At 30.0% G+C, this 14,566-nt stretch overlaps 1 protein-coding gene across 1 annotated transcript in view; it reads right to left on the reverse strand.

Moving 5' to 3' along the window:
* Nucleotides 1-3,949: 3,949 nt before the first annotated feature.
* Nucleotides 3,950-14,566, reverse strand: part of LOC110700055 (histone-lysine N-methyltransferase ATX1-like) — a 34,222-nt gene continuing 23,605 nt past the window's right edge. Inside the window, exons 22-23 of the mRNA XM_021877555.1 lie at nt 4,355-4,430; nt 3,950-4,235 (exon numbers count right to left, since the gene is read on the reverse strand). The gene's annotated coding sequence lies outside the window, so the exon portion shown is untranslated. The remainder of the gene's footprint in view (nt 4,236-4,354; nt 4,431-14,566) is intronic.

Consider the following 14,566-nt stretch of genomic DNA (forward strand, 5'->3'; position numbering starts at 1 on the left):
AGTGTGATAAACCGCACTATACTAATGGAGAGGACGCGCCACATTCTAAACATCAAAATTGACTTTGGGTAGGAAGGTTAGTATTATGTGTGAGAGGCCCTCTTCACTAATCAGGAGAGATAGTGCCCAATGGAGAGGCAATGCCCTTCAATTCTTTGATGAAAAGTTTATTTTTGATCTTTTGCTTCTTTTCATTGTCTTCTTGTTTCCAGCTTCGGTTCTTTATCCATAGGCTTTAGTTGGTCGTCTATGGACCATAAATCTCCAAAAAAAAAAATAACCATGAACATAGGATACACAAAAATCGTATAAAAGTAGAGTAAAAGTGAAGCAAAACGTTTATTTATCAAGAAATTAAGGTTCAAAAACACTCTAAAATCATGAGCAATTAATAAGGAAAATTTGCCAATTGCAGCCTTTTAAAATTAATATTTTGCAAATTGCAGCCATTTAAAAAAAATATAAATTGTAACCCAAAACTACTAATAAATTGAAAATTGCAACCCAATTCAATTATTTAATTGATTTGCGTGTTGAAAATATTTTGGTGAGGTTTTAGGAGCTAATTTAGCCCTAAAATAACCAAAATGAACTCGGAATTGGCAAAAAATTAACATAAGGGCCTCGTTTAAACATCAAAAAATAGTTGCACACATTTATACAAAAAATGAGACACTTACGTAATTTTTTTGCAAATTTCAAGCTCAATTTAGGTCTTTAAAGGAATGAAAATGACCCCTAAACCGTAACGGAACATTTTTCGACACAAAAATCAAGAAAAAATTGACTTGGGTTGCAATTTATAATTTATTAGTACTTTTGGCTGCACTTCCCAAATTTTTTTAAATGATTGTAATTTACAAAAATCAAAATTTAAATAGCTGCAATTGTCAATTTTTTCTTTAAATAATGTGGTTTTTTATAATCATCACCAACTCTTTTGTACTAAAAAATACACAAAAGTTGAAAAAATAATCTAATTTTAAAAGATAGTATTTATTAATTTATTTTGAAGGTAGTAATTACTGAGGTGCCTAATTTGCAAGGTAGTAAGTGACAAACAATTTTCCTTAAAATGTGGACTAGTATAAAATATACATTACCATTTTCAACATCAATTGAAACAATTTTATTCAGTACAAAACCATCATCATTAGGAACACTTTTTCAATTAAAATGAAAACGCATTTACACACAACCATCATTATGAAAAAAAATATATATCATGGTTTAGAAAATAGATTTCACGTTTTAGTAATGAATCTCATCACAACTACAATAGTTGCTTTTTAATCAGTTAAAAAATGACTAGAAATGCATCTTGTGTCTTAGACAACTTAGCTACTTCAATTTTATCTAATTTCTATTAAAATTATTATCATTAACATCACATCAATATCAACAGGTTATCAGTTTTCTCAAGTCACCAATTAACCCTAACTCCAACATTAGGACCACAACTCAGTTTACTTGCAATTGATTTGAAATAGCCAAAATTCAGACTTTAACACCTACACCAACTAAAATGCAACATAAAACACTTCAAATTGACATTATTATGGACGGCAATCACTCAAAATTCACAATTCAATCCATCATATGTTTATACTAAGTTAGGGAAAAAAAAAACTGTACCGTATTTGCGCAATTAGGGAAGCAATTATTGTCACTTTCATCATTCACTCCATTGCAATGTCCTTGTCAAGATGACGGGGTTCTTAGGAAATGTGGTTGAGTCTTCTTTTATGGAGAGAGAGAGAGAGATTTCACTAAGAAAAAATTAATTAGCTTAGGAGAAAGCATTTACTAGTAAATTAAGCTCACTTGTCTTACTAAACATGTACCCATTATAAAATTGTCAAAAACAACTTTTTAAAACTTTTTTTTTGTGGGTAAGAACACACCTAAATCCAGATATTTTTTACGAGATAACACCTTGTACCAGTTTCAAGGCGTTGATCTTGCTTCCCGGGTTCCCCATGAGGGTCACGTGCTCAAGCCCTCCCTTTCTTTTTTTAATTTTCCCTTTTTTCTCCAATTACTAACACCATCACATATAAACCTAGCCTCCATCATCGTCCACCCAAACTCTAAACCCACTCGAAAAAACCTCCGCCCACATCCAAAACCACCCACGTCCTACCCGAAACCACCCAAGTCCACTCGGAAAAAATCGTACCCTCCCCCCCCCCTCAAATCCACTCGGAAAAAACCGTACCTCCCCCCCCCCCAAAAAAAAAAAAAAAAAAAAAAAAAAAAAAAAAAAAAAAAAAAACCAACCTCACTTGAAATTAACCCCTCACCCCCCCCCCCTACACCATCCATCACCTTCCAAAACCAGTAGACTAATCGAAAACACCAAATTAAAAAGCCCTTAGCATCTTCATAAACACCACCAACCACCTTATTAACAACCCTAAACATCCCGAAAACAACCCTTTACACCTTAAAAACAACCAATAAAGAGGAGAGAAGAGTGTTGGTAGCGATTTTTTCCCCCTTTGTCCCTCCAATTAAAAACCCAAACCTACGGTAAATTATAAACCAATTAAATCAACAATGAATCAATTTCATTCATTCTAACAACTTACCTACCTCAAAAGTAAGTTAATTAAAGTAGTTCTTTGCAACAATTCCAACAAAACACTGGATTTGCCCCATCAATTAATTGAATTCGAGGGTTTATAGGAAGAACAAAGGAGAGAGAAAGTCTAATTGGAGGGAAAAAAAGAATTAAATTGGATTATTTCGGGTGGGTTTAGAGTAATTTGGGTGGGCGGTGATATCAACTAGGTTGATGGGTGATGGTGTAGAGGTGGTTCTAGTGGCAGCTAGTCAGGGGCGTCGGCGGATGGGGTTGGTTAGGCTATGGTTTTGGTGGTTTTGAGGAGAAAAATAGTAAATGGAGGTAAAAGGGGAAAAAAGGGAGGGGTTGCGCACTGATACTCATGTGAGAATCAACGCCGGGAAACATGGTCAATGCCCTGAAACGGCCTAAGGTGTTTTCTTGCAAAAAGTATTGTGGCTTTAGGTAATTCTTAAAAAATAATAATAATAATAATAATAATTAATAATAATTAATAATAATAATGATAATAATAATTATTATTATAATAATAATAATAATAATAATGATGATAATAATAATAATAACAATAATAATAATAATAATAATAATAATAATAATAATAATATCTTCACTAGGGTAGGATTTGCTATAGCTAGAGGAGTGGGGGCCCAGATTGTATCTCGGCTTCCCACTAATTTATTGTAGGTTGTATGACTTTTGTTTTTGAAATATAATAATAATAATAATAATAATAATAATAATAAAAATAATAATAATAATAATAACAAAAGTGATATAAAAGGTGGTTTCTTTCAAATTCCTCAACTTAAGCGTCATTATACAATGGTTACATACTAAACTAATATAAATCTTAATTTATGAATGTAACTTATAACTTAACACTTGAAATTTTAATAAACTCTCTAATCATATATGAATTATTCAAAACTATTGTGAGAGATTAATTCATTATAATAATATTCATTTCAATATTCGCTCCGATTTTTAAGTACAATAATTTGACTGCAAAAATTTGTAAACGTTTGATTTGAATTTATTAAAATAATATGTAAGTCAGGTTGTATGGAAATTAAAAAATATAGAGATAAAGGGGTAGATATTTTCAAAACCATTTACCCACCACCACCGTTACACACCCTCATTATAAACATTACCTCTACAAAAAAAAAAAAAAAAAAAAAAAAATCCAACCCCAAGGCATGAAACAAAAGCAAAAATAATTAAATAAATAAATAAATAACTACACCTAAATGCGGAATATTTTAACTTTTTTGCTTCTTATTTTAGTAAAATCATGGGAGCAAAATGTAGGTTGGTAAATTAAAGGGATGATAGTTAAGATAGGTAACCATTACTAAATAAATATGAAACACTCTATTGGTTGTTATTACAAATTACAACTGTAACTGGTAGTGTGTGGTTACTTAACATAAGTGCAAACTAATTATTTCTAGTATCAATTCGAGTTCCCATGTACACAAACTCTCTTCCTGATTCCCTCTTAAATTAAATATGCATATTCAAAACAATAATAATACAGATAAAACTCATAGCCGCTCATATTGTTAAAATCTCCCTTCTAAACATATCAGCAAAGAGTAAGCGTAAACCTGATAAGGAGAGCACAAGAGCGCCAACCATGCATCTGCAGCAGACAAAAAGCTGTTAAGAGTCTAAAGTGGGTCACCAAATAAAGAAAAGCAGGGAAGAAACCCCGAACGCTAAAGCCACAAGACTTGCAACGATATGAGTAATAGAACTTACAAAATCTGCAACAGGTTACTCCCGTCTATCAGCGAAAATTGGGATGTTCCCAACTACAAATATCTAACACAAGTTGCTGCAAGAGGCATACAGAAATGCAGAACCAGTCAGCAGAAATTCACTTAACAGAAACCAGATGATAATTTCCGTGCATATGCTTAAGGAAAACGGGGATAAAGATACATAATTAAGTTCCACAATTCCAATAATATCTTAAAAAAAAAAAATACCATAATTCCTTAAAATACATAATCAATATAAGGAAATATGAACTAACTACTGACTTCCTAATTCTAGCAGCCAACAGACTAAAGGGGCAGTGCGATGAACCAACTGCCTGCACAAGCACAGTTCAAAATGCAGCTAACCCATGTCATGAAGGCATATCAATGTCTCGGATAGTAAATTATACAGTTAGCATATATATTTCTTGGTATCACCAGATAATATAATGCCAATATCTTAGACAAATATCTTTTATAGATTATTAATGTATCTTCTAGTGAATGAGTTTAAATCTCCTGTAACGCAATTTATAGTTGTAGACTTATACCATCTCAACAGTATTATTAATCTTTCTCATAAATCTATTATGATATCACAACCTTAATCTTTCTCCATTTTTCCCTATCCTCCCCATTTATTCAGCTGGTAACCCCTTCATTATCTCTCTCCATCAATGGTAGTCGTAAAATCTTCACTATCAAACTAGCCAAGCTAACGAGCGTGGTAGTGAAACACTTGTGACCACCAAACGAGCCAAAATGGGGAGAGCTTCAAACTCAAAATTTCGTCTTAAGTCCCTTTCGACACACTGTAGTTAAGGCCTACTCGCCTCACCTACCGGTCTAATAATTCATACAAGATAAGATAAGATAGTGTTAATAAAGGCTAATATGTTGGATAAACTACTAAAAAATAAACAAGGATAGAAGAAATTCTAGTATAGAGAAGAACCTAAGTGTTTGTCAACCACTTGTCTCCATTCTATAAAACCTTTAAGTTTATATATATTCAGATCTATAATCTATAATATTATAAAAGAAACATCTTAACTTGTGTCATCCTTCCCTCAACATGACTTGATGCCACATGACCAATGACATGGCCAGTGGCGGATCCAGGATTTTACGGGTGCTAGGTCACCGTTACCCATCGACCGATACCAATCATAATTAATGCATTAATATTCTAAAAGTTAATTAAAAAAAGACATTCCAAAAATATTAAATGTTACCGGGAAGGAGAAGGATATGACAAGTCACTAATGAAACTACCAAAAAAATTTCTATAAAAAGACATTCCAAAAATATTAAATGTTACGGGGAAGGAGAAGGATAATGACAAGTCACTAATGAAACTACCAAAAAATTTTCGAACAATGACTTTAACAATGTACCAGTTTGACAACTAAGTAGGTAGTGGTAGATATATGTAAAAAGGAAAAAAAAAAAAAAAAAACATTGTCCTTAGGAATCATACCCATAACCTTTGGCAAAATTTACAATGTCTCCCACCATTACAACACTAAGCACTTACTTGTATAATTGCATTGTTAAATGTTTATATATTACATCTTCTTAATGCAAGAAAAAAGGAAGGAAAGTAGCTTCCCCTAGGAGTCGAACCGGTAACTTTAGTCTAAAAATATGAAGCCTCCACCATTGGACTACGGAGTACCTATCATTACTAATTGCAATATTTAATATTTAAACCTTCTCTGTTTTTGTGCTAGGTCACGTGACCTACCGTGCACAAGGGTGTCTCCGCCACTAGACATGGCACACAAGTCTTGTATTCCCTTTCACCTTGCAATAATTGCTTCATTCTCTTAAAAAAATAAAAAAACAAATAAACTAATATTACACTACAGTGCTGCATTTTATATTTGTTTCCTTTCCATACAATCACCCTAATTTTTATTATCTCTATTTTTCTAAATGATAATCAACTATGTTCATTAAGGCTGTTCACTTCATCTTAAGAAAATAATATTAAGTAAACATAATTTCAATTAAGTAAAATAATTTATATACAGTAAAAATAAATCTAGTTTGGTAAAAATTATTCCAGTTGAGTATAATTCAGTATCTTTAAAGAAGAAATATAGTAGAAAACCTGTAAAAAAAAATAATTTTGGTTCAACCAAAATAATCTCGGTTTCAGCAAATATAATTTAAGTTAGCATTACAGTAAAAATAAGTCTAGTTCAGTAAGAATAATTTCAATTCAGTAAAATTCAGTATATTTAAAGAAGAAATTTATTAGAAAATCGGTAAAAATAGTTTCAGCCGGAAAAAATAATTTCAGTTTCATAAAATTAATTTCCGGTCAATAAAAATAATACAAGTTCAGCAAAACTAATTTCTATTTGGTTAAAATATTTCAATTTAGGAAAAATAAGGTGAAATGAACGAAGCTTAACACAGTCTTTATTTTCTACTTCGTATTATTCTTCAAAACGCTCAGAATTCATTTTTTGAAGTAATTACATCTCTCTTTTAAAGTTTGGTTATATTGTGTAATTTCATGATTGATATAATATCTAACCATTATATCGCTAATTCATTCATAATTCAGATACTTAATGACGATTTTGATTTCATGTACAATGACTCAAGACATCGTACAGGCCAAACACTAATTATTGGTAAAACATAATATATAATTTTAAAAATTCAATTTTAGATTCATTAGTGACTTGTATAATTTTTGTATATATATAATTTTTTATGTCCTGAATTCCAAGAGTGGACTTTCCCTTTCTTCAATCATGCATCTCCTCTCTCAAAAATCATCAACTCAAAACAATATCATCGTAAGCCACCAATCAAGCAATCAATGAGTATTCATCTTGCAACTCAATTCCAAGAGTGGACTTTCCCTTTGTGTCCACCTGAAATTCATGTAGAAGATATACCTCACTCAAGATTGATATCAATAAAGTAATTGCATTATAATCACCTATATATAGGCAATATACCTTGGATAAACCATGGTGCTTTCTTAAGTACCATAATTATTCAATGAAACTCACTAATATAATAAAGGCTTCTCCAATTCCTTTCTACAATCTTTAGCATAAATCTATTATGATATCGCAGCCTTCATCCTTCATTTCCCACCAATATTCTGCTACCCAACTCTCACTTAATATCTTCTCTATTTATGGCACTAATCAAAATTGCTACCCCCTATAATGGCAATAATTTGGTGGTTACACGTATCAAAGCAAAACTTTGACCATTAATATTGGCAAATATATATTAGTAAGAAATATTAAAAGTTGATATGATGAAAATATAAATAAATATTGATCCAAAGAATACCAAGTATATATATGAACAGTGAAAAAGTTAAACTCTTGCGATTAATGAGGTAGTGCCTCCAAAGAAGCCAAAAAAAAAAAAAAATAAATAAATAAATAAAAATAAATAAATAAATAAATAAAAATCCCTTTAAAACACAAAACTTTTGCTCTCATCTTGCACCCCATTTTTTATCAATCATGTGGTGCCAACCTTTAATGTATTTGTTTAAACTTTTATGGAGAAACTAATACTTCAACAATGTCTTATTCTCCAAAACTAAGATAACCTTTAAAATTTTAAACTACCATCACCACCATAACATATTTCTTTTACCTTTTATGTGATGAAAGAAGGAATTGATTCACTTACAAAAAAAAACCATAAAAGTAAAGTGATACACTTACAAAAAAGGCCGCAAAAGGAAAGTGTTGTGCTTACAAAAAAAAAAAGTAACTATTAGTGTAGTGGTTAATAGTATGAGTAATTGATAAAAGTAGTGCTTAAAATATTAAAATACAATAAAATCGGTACATATTGTTTTAAAAGTAACCAAATTTGATAAACACAACCTACAAACTTTGAACACTAAAATTTTTACTTTCAAGACAAGCTAGTCACATGGTATCTCTACCATTAACCCCGCTACATGAACCACCACCTTGCCATACACTTATTTTATATTTCCTCCGTTTTCCTAATCTACTCACTTTCCGTTTTCATCCGTCTTTCTAAGTTCTCCTCACTCTTACTTTATTCCTTATATGTCAATAATTTATGCATTTTTTATCATATAAAGCCTCACTTCATGGGGGTCCAGTTATATTAAATCAAACTTCTACTCTTTATATCCAAATATATTTAATTAAACTCCTACTCTATATCTCTCCTCCTTAAAGTAAAATTATCCACATAAAGGATCTTCTATTTCACCTTTCCATAGTTTGCGTAACTATAGTTTCGCCGAGGAAAATGAAGGGAGCAAAACTTAATCTACTATCTAGAATGTTGTTACCCAATAGAGCCTATATTCTCACAAATGAAAATAAAGAGTTCAAGATAAATAAATAAATAAAATTATATTTTGTTAAAAGATGTCATCTAAAGTTTTCCAACAAATGAAAACAAAAGATGCAATTTATTTCGAAAATAAGATATGCATGTGAGATCTAATTTTTATTAATTAAAAAAACGAATAAGACTGAAGTTTTTTTTATCTAATTTCATGGATCAATCAAACCACAACATAGCAATTAAAATGAGATTAGAGATTTCAATTATATGTACATATATATATATATATGTACATGTACATACATACATATGTACATGTACATATATATATATATATATATATATATATATATATTTGTGCATAAACAATCATTTACTAATAGGACATAAAAAAATTATAAAAAATAATAAAAAAAAAAAAAGATGTATATTATTTTAGATTAAAAATTTTAAAAACTAGCATTTTGGGACCTTAAAGTTACGGTTATTTGTTAACTAAGACCTTATCAAAGATCATCCTTGTGTTGGTATGTGAAGCAAGTTGTGAGTCCTCCTCGATGCACATCAAGTCGGTGGTTGAGGACCTTTACCAAGATCGATCTATTAACATAAATATTCCAACAAAAATTATTTGTGTAAAGCACATGCCTTGATTTACGCCTCCTTGCCTAAACACACCACCAATTACGCCTTCTCACATTGCAAATAATCGTTGATGCCTTCTAAATTCTAATGTCACCATGAACCATGAACCAAGCCTAGGTTAGTCAATACTCTATAGGAACAATTATTAGTTCTAAAAACAAATTTAGTTACACTATACTCCACCAAGGGATAAGGTGTTACAAATGGTCCCACATCAATTTGTGACAAGTTAGTCGCCTAACCTAGAGGTGGGTATGGGGTTACATCATAGGCTATGGTCGAATATGTGATTAATTTTCATTACAAGGCTATACCATTGGCTTCGACCAAATATGTGGGCACTTTTTAAGCGCAACGAAGTTATCAAGGTCACATATCATAGCTTCAGAGATTTGATGTACTACACATAGTATATACATATGACTATGGTTGGGCCGAATTGAGACGAGGTCATATTTGTGCAAACTTGATTATTACTGTATGATCCAATTTTGGACCACTTTTGACCAATTAAAGCTGCTTTTGTGATTTTAATATTAAAATCCTAATTTTTTTTAAAAAAATAAGTTATAGTAAAAAAAATCAATAAAATACAAAAATTATAAAATTCATAAAAAAATCAATAAAATACAAAAATTATAAAATTCCAAAATTTTATAAACCGGAAATTTAATAATCATATTGTATGAATTTATAAAATGTTATGCAACGAACAAATAAAATTTAGGATTTACATTTTATATTGCAAATGGTTGTATTAATAATAAAAAGGTTAACAATTAAAAGGAATTAAAAAGATATGCATATAAAAATATGGATCGATTTCTAGTCAAAACAAGAATAATTCGAGATGAACCCGGATCACAACGAAATCTCAAAATAGCATATGTAGCGTGAATTACATATGCTTTTGGATGATCAAAAGTTATTAGGGGAAAAGGAAATCTCTAGTGTAGTAGTGAAATTAGGAACCAATTTCAATCAATCCAATCGGGTCCAATCAAGTCTGATTTTGATCCGATCATAGGTCTAAGTATTCATTTGCACTAGGGGTGAGCATGAATATTAGGTACCCAGTACTGGACTCGGAATTAGTTAGGAATCGGTAGGTCCGAACGCGTAATTGGACCCGTCGAAACCAATTCCAAATCCAAAAACTAAGACCCGATTATAGCCGGTACCAATTCCAATTCTTAGAATTTTGGACCCGGTGCCCGGTACTAGAAAGTTTAAAATATCTTTAACTTGAATTTAGCCTAGCCCACCACGTACTATTAATACAAACCATAAAATATAAATGTACTACATAGTTTGCATTAAGCCCAACCCATTTATCCTACTAACCTTAAACCTAACTCACTTACAAACACGCAGTCATCTTTTTTTTACCCATCTTCTTGTAATAATAATACCAGTAGAAGACTTCAGTTTTCTTACTCTTTTTTTTTTAATAATTCTTTTCAACCCTTTGCCTTTTTCTTCTTCCATCAATGTTGAACTTCGTCTTTAGTTTATCATTTTCTGAAAAAATTAATTAATTATTAGTAGATCTACAATCTTTTAAATTAATATGAGTTGATTTGAAAATTTGATGATTAAGGTTTTTTTATACATCTTCTTGTAACAATAATACCATTAGAAAACTTCAGTTTTCTTACTCTTTTTTTTTTTTAATAATTCTTTTCAACCCTTTGCCTTTTTCTTGTCCATCAATGTTGAACTTCGTCTTTAGTTTTTCATTTTCTGAAAAAATTAATTAATAATTAGTAGATCTACAATCTTTTAGATTTACATGAGTTGATTTGAAAATTTGATGATCAAGGTTTTTTTTTATACATCAAGAATTCATCCATGGTGCTGATGGTTGAGTTTCTAAGTGGCTGAGGAGGTTGACGGCCAGCTAGACAGGGTTGTACCGGCTACAGACAGTGGTGATTTGATGTGACATAGCTTGGGTTTTTTTATTTTTATGTACACATTGACATTTAAACGGGTACCCGGTTTTGGAAACGGTTCCCACCGAATCTGGGACCAGTTCTAAAAATCTAGGACCTGATTTCACAAGTTCCGGAACCAGTTTTAATTTTCCGGACCCGGTGTTAACCGGTTCCAAGTATTTGATCGGGTACCCGGATATGCTCACCTCTAATTTGCAAACCCCTACCCATACCAACAATATGTATCTTTCATTATGAGAGCTTATACATTTAGACACTTGAAAGTTTCGCTGGGAGAACTACTAGAATGGGTTTATCAAGGTGCGCATAGCTATGATAAGCACCATGATAAAACTTGTGTGGTGAACAAGATAGTTATCGATCCATGTATTTTTTGTGAAAATTTGAAATTAAATTAACTTCACATAAAGTATTTTCTTTATATATATATATATATATATATATAAAGGAAATACATTATCTTCGAGTGTATCGATAATATTTGTTTATTTCTAAAACAAATAAGTTATTTTCACAAAACAGATCTTATAGGTAAGAAATAAATAGCTTTTCTCTAACAATAACAACAACAATAATAAAAACAACAAAAACAAGACTATAATAAGCCAAAAGCAAAAAATAGATTAACAAAAACAATTTTTCAGATTGTTTTGTCCTAAAATAATTAGTTAAATTTTGTACTCCAACAAAGCAATACAAAAGTCAAACCACTAACATAAATTTGCTATTCCTACAAAAATTTATAATTATCATAATAATCAATCTATAACATATAACTATACACTAGATAGCAATATCAACACATGTTGATTCTTAGGGCATTTTTCCCCCACCATTTAATTGGGTTTTTCATCAATTGTTTTGTTGAAAATTATTAAATGATATACAAAATAAGGGTTTTTTTTAAAAAAAAAAAAAGTCAAAAGATAATTTAAAGTTTAAAAAAATACCATACAATTTTAGTTGATAAAAGAAAGCCTAAAGATATGCAATAAAAATATCAAAATTGCTGAAAAATATAAATATTATCACAACGCAAATTTAGAATAAAACCAAGTTAAAAACATTTATAGTAGTTATATAAAGAAAGACAGTTACACAATAAATAAATGACATGTAATTTAAAAGGATTGATAAGTGACACAATGCCAAAATATGAAGAAAAATATGATTATATACAAACAAGTATCATTAAAATAGAAGAAATAAAAAAAAAAAAAAACTGAATAAAAAATATTATGATGTTATAACATATATGAAATAATATTATAAATTACTTGGTTGGGGATGAACTACGAGAGGGTAGTTTTAATAATGAGTAAAAAATAAAATCAAATCACAAGATTAAATTAATTATTAAATATATATAATTTTATAATGCAAACAAAAGCAGAAGTGATAACTGAACATTACAAAAAAAATGCACATAAGATTCGTTTCATTATTTAAATATGTTTTAAGCTAACTAGCTACTTAATGATACTTATATTTTACTTTAATTAAACAAAAAAAAAGTATAATAGTAATTATATTTTGTTAACTTAGGTAGTAGTGCTTTACGACTATTATTTTTAATTAATACTCCCTCTGTCCCTATTTGATAGTCACTTATTCCATTTTTGGTGCCCCAAAATGTTAGTCAAATTTGCTTTTTTCAAGTACCATTAATATTAGGGGTCGTTTAGTTGGGAGTATTCGCACCCTGATTCCCTTTGTTGTTGTTTGATAGTCATTTTTCCCTTTTCCCTTTACCCCCTCAATTCCCCCAAATCCTTCTAAGTTCATTCCCCACCCCCCCCCCCCAAGGTATCACGCTGCCCATGTTCGCACCTACCTCAACCCTCCTCGCCGGCGGGGATGGCCGGAGAAGGGAGGCGAATGGTGAGGGAGGTGCGACAACCTCCGACGAGTAGACACGAGTAGACTTCAGATGGATGTGTGGTGGTGGTGGGTCTCAATCCCTTTGTTTTCAAAACAAAGGGCATACAAAATTTTACGTATTTTCATTCCATTCCTTGTCTTTCCCTTTGTTCATTCCATTTTGATTACCGCGTGTGAGCCAAACGACCCCTGAATTTTTACCAAAATTTACTTCAATTTGCAAAAATATGTGTGCAAATTTAACTTTCCAATGTAAATTTTGATTTCTCATGAACTTTAATTACTTTCCCTCTCTACTAAATTTTTTAATGAACTTTTGCTACTTCTTATTCATGTTTATTAATTCCCATGAAAATTGTCCAAAAGTGACTATCAAATAGGGACAATAGGGACAGAGGGAGTAACATATTTAAATTGATAACTAGTATTTAGCCCAAGCAACAAGAGAAAATTTTTTTTTTTTTTTTTGGGTGGATCTAGTTATGCCTACCTTTAAAAATAAAAATGAAGAAAAAAAATTTAACGAATATATTTATGAAAAATAATTCCATTTAAAAATTAACAATAATAAAACATCAAAAGAATTAATACAAAATACAAATATCTGCTTGTAGAGTAAAATATAAACTATAGAAAAAGATAATTTTGTAAAAAATCAAACTAAGAATAACAAAAGGTAAAAAAAAAAAGTTATAGAAAATTATAAAAAATAAAGCGAAGTTCATCAACTTTTAAACAAAAGATTTTTCACAACACCAAAAAAATAAAAAAATTAAAAAAAAAATAAAAAAAAAAAACCTATTTTAATATGTAAATTAAAAAATTATCTAAATCCTTAAATTTAATTTGTGGACCTAATTTAAAATATAACCAAAGCAATAATATGTAAAACAAAAAAAATAAATAACGAAAAAAACAAGCAATGTTTTTTATGATTTTTTTTTTTTATTTTTGTATATAGTCCAAGAAAAGTAGAAAACAATAAACCAATTCCTTTAAGAAAATCCATATAAATATTAAAATATTTTTCTAGATTTTCGAAAAAAAGAAACGAAATTATAGAAAAAATTAGGATTGAATATAAAACAAAAATAGCAGATCTTTAAACATAGGAAAAAAAAAATAATATATATATATATATATATATATAGAGAGAGAGAGAGGGGGGGGGGGGGGGGGGGGGAAGGCTCTCGTGAGAATTTTTCTTATGTGAGAACACTCTTTACGTTCTAAATTTTTACTCGTATGTTTTAAATTTTAAATCTAATGTTCTAAACTTTTCTTTAGGTGTTCTAAATAAAATCAAATGTTCTAATTTAGTATTCACATGTTCTAAACCATAAATTAGTTAAGTTTGATGTCATAAATTTTAAATAACTTGTTCCAAAATTTTAATTTATATGTTC

This window comes from Chenopodium quinoa, unplaced genomic scaffold, assembly GCF_001683475.1.
Source record: "Chenopodium quinoa cultivar QQ74 unplaced genomic scaffold, ASM168347v1, whole genome shotgun sequence".
Classification (NCBI taxonomy): domain Eukaryota; kingdom Viridiplantae; phylum Streptophyta; class Magnoliopsida; order Caryophyllales; family Amaranthaceae; genus Chenopodium; species Chenopodium quinoa.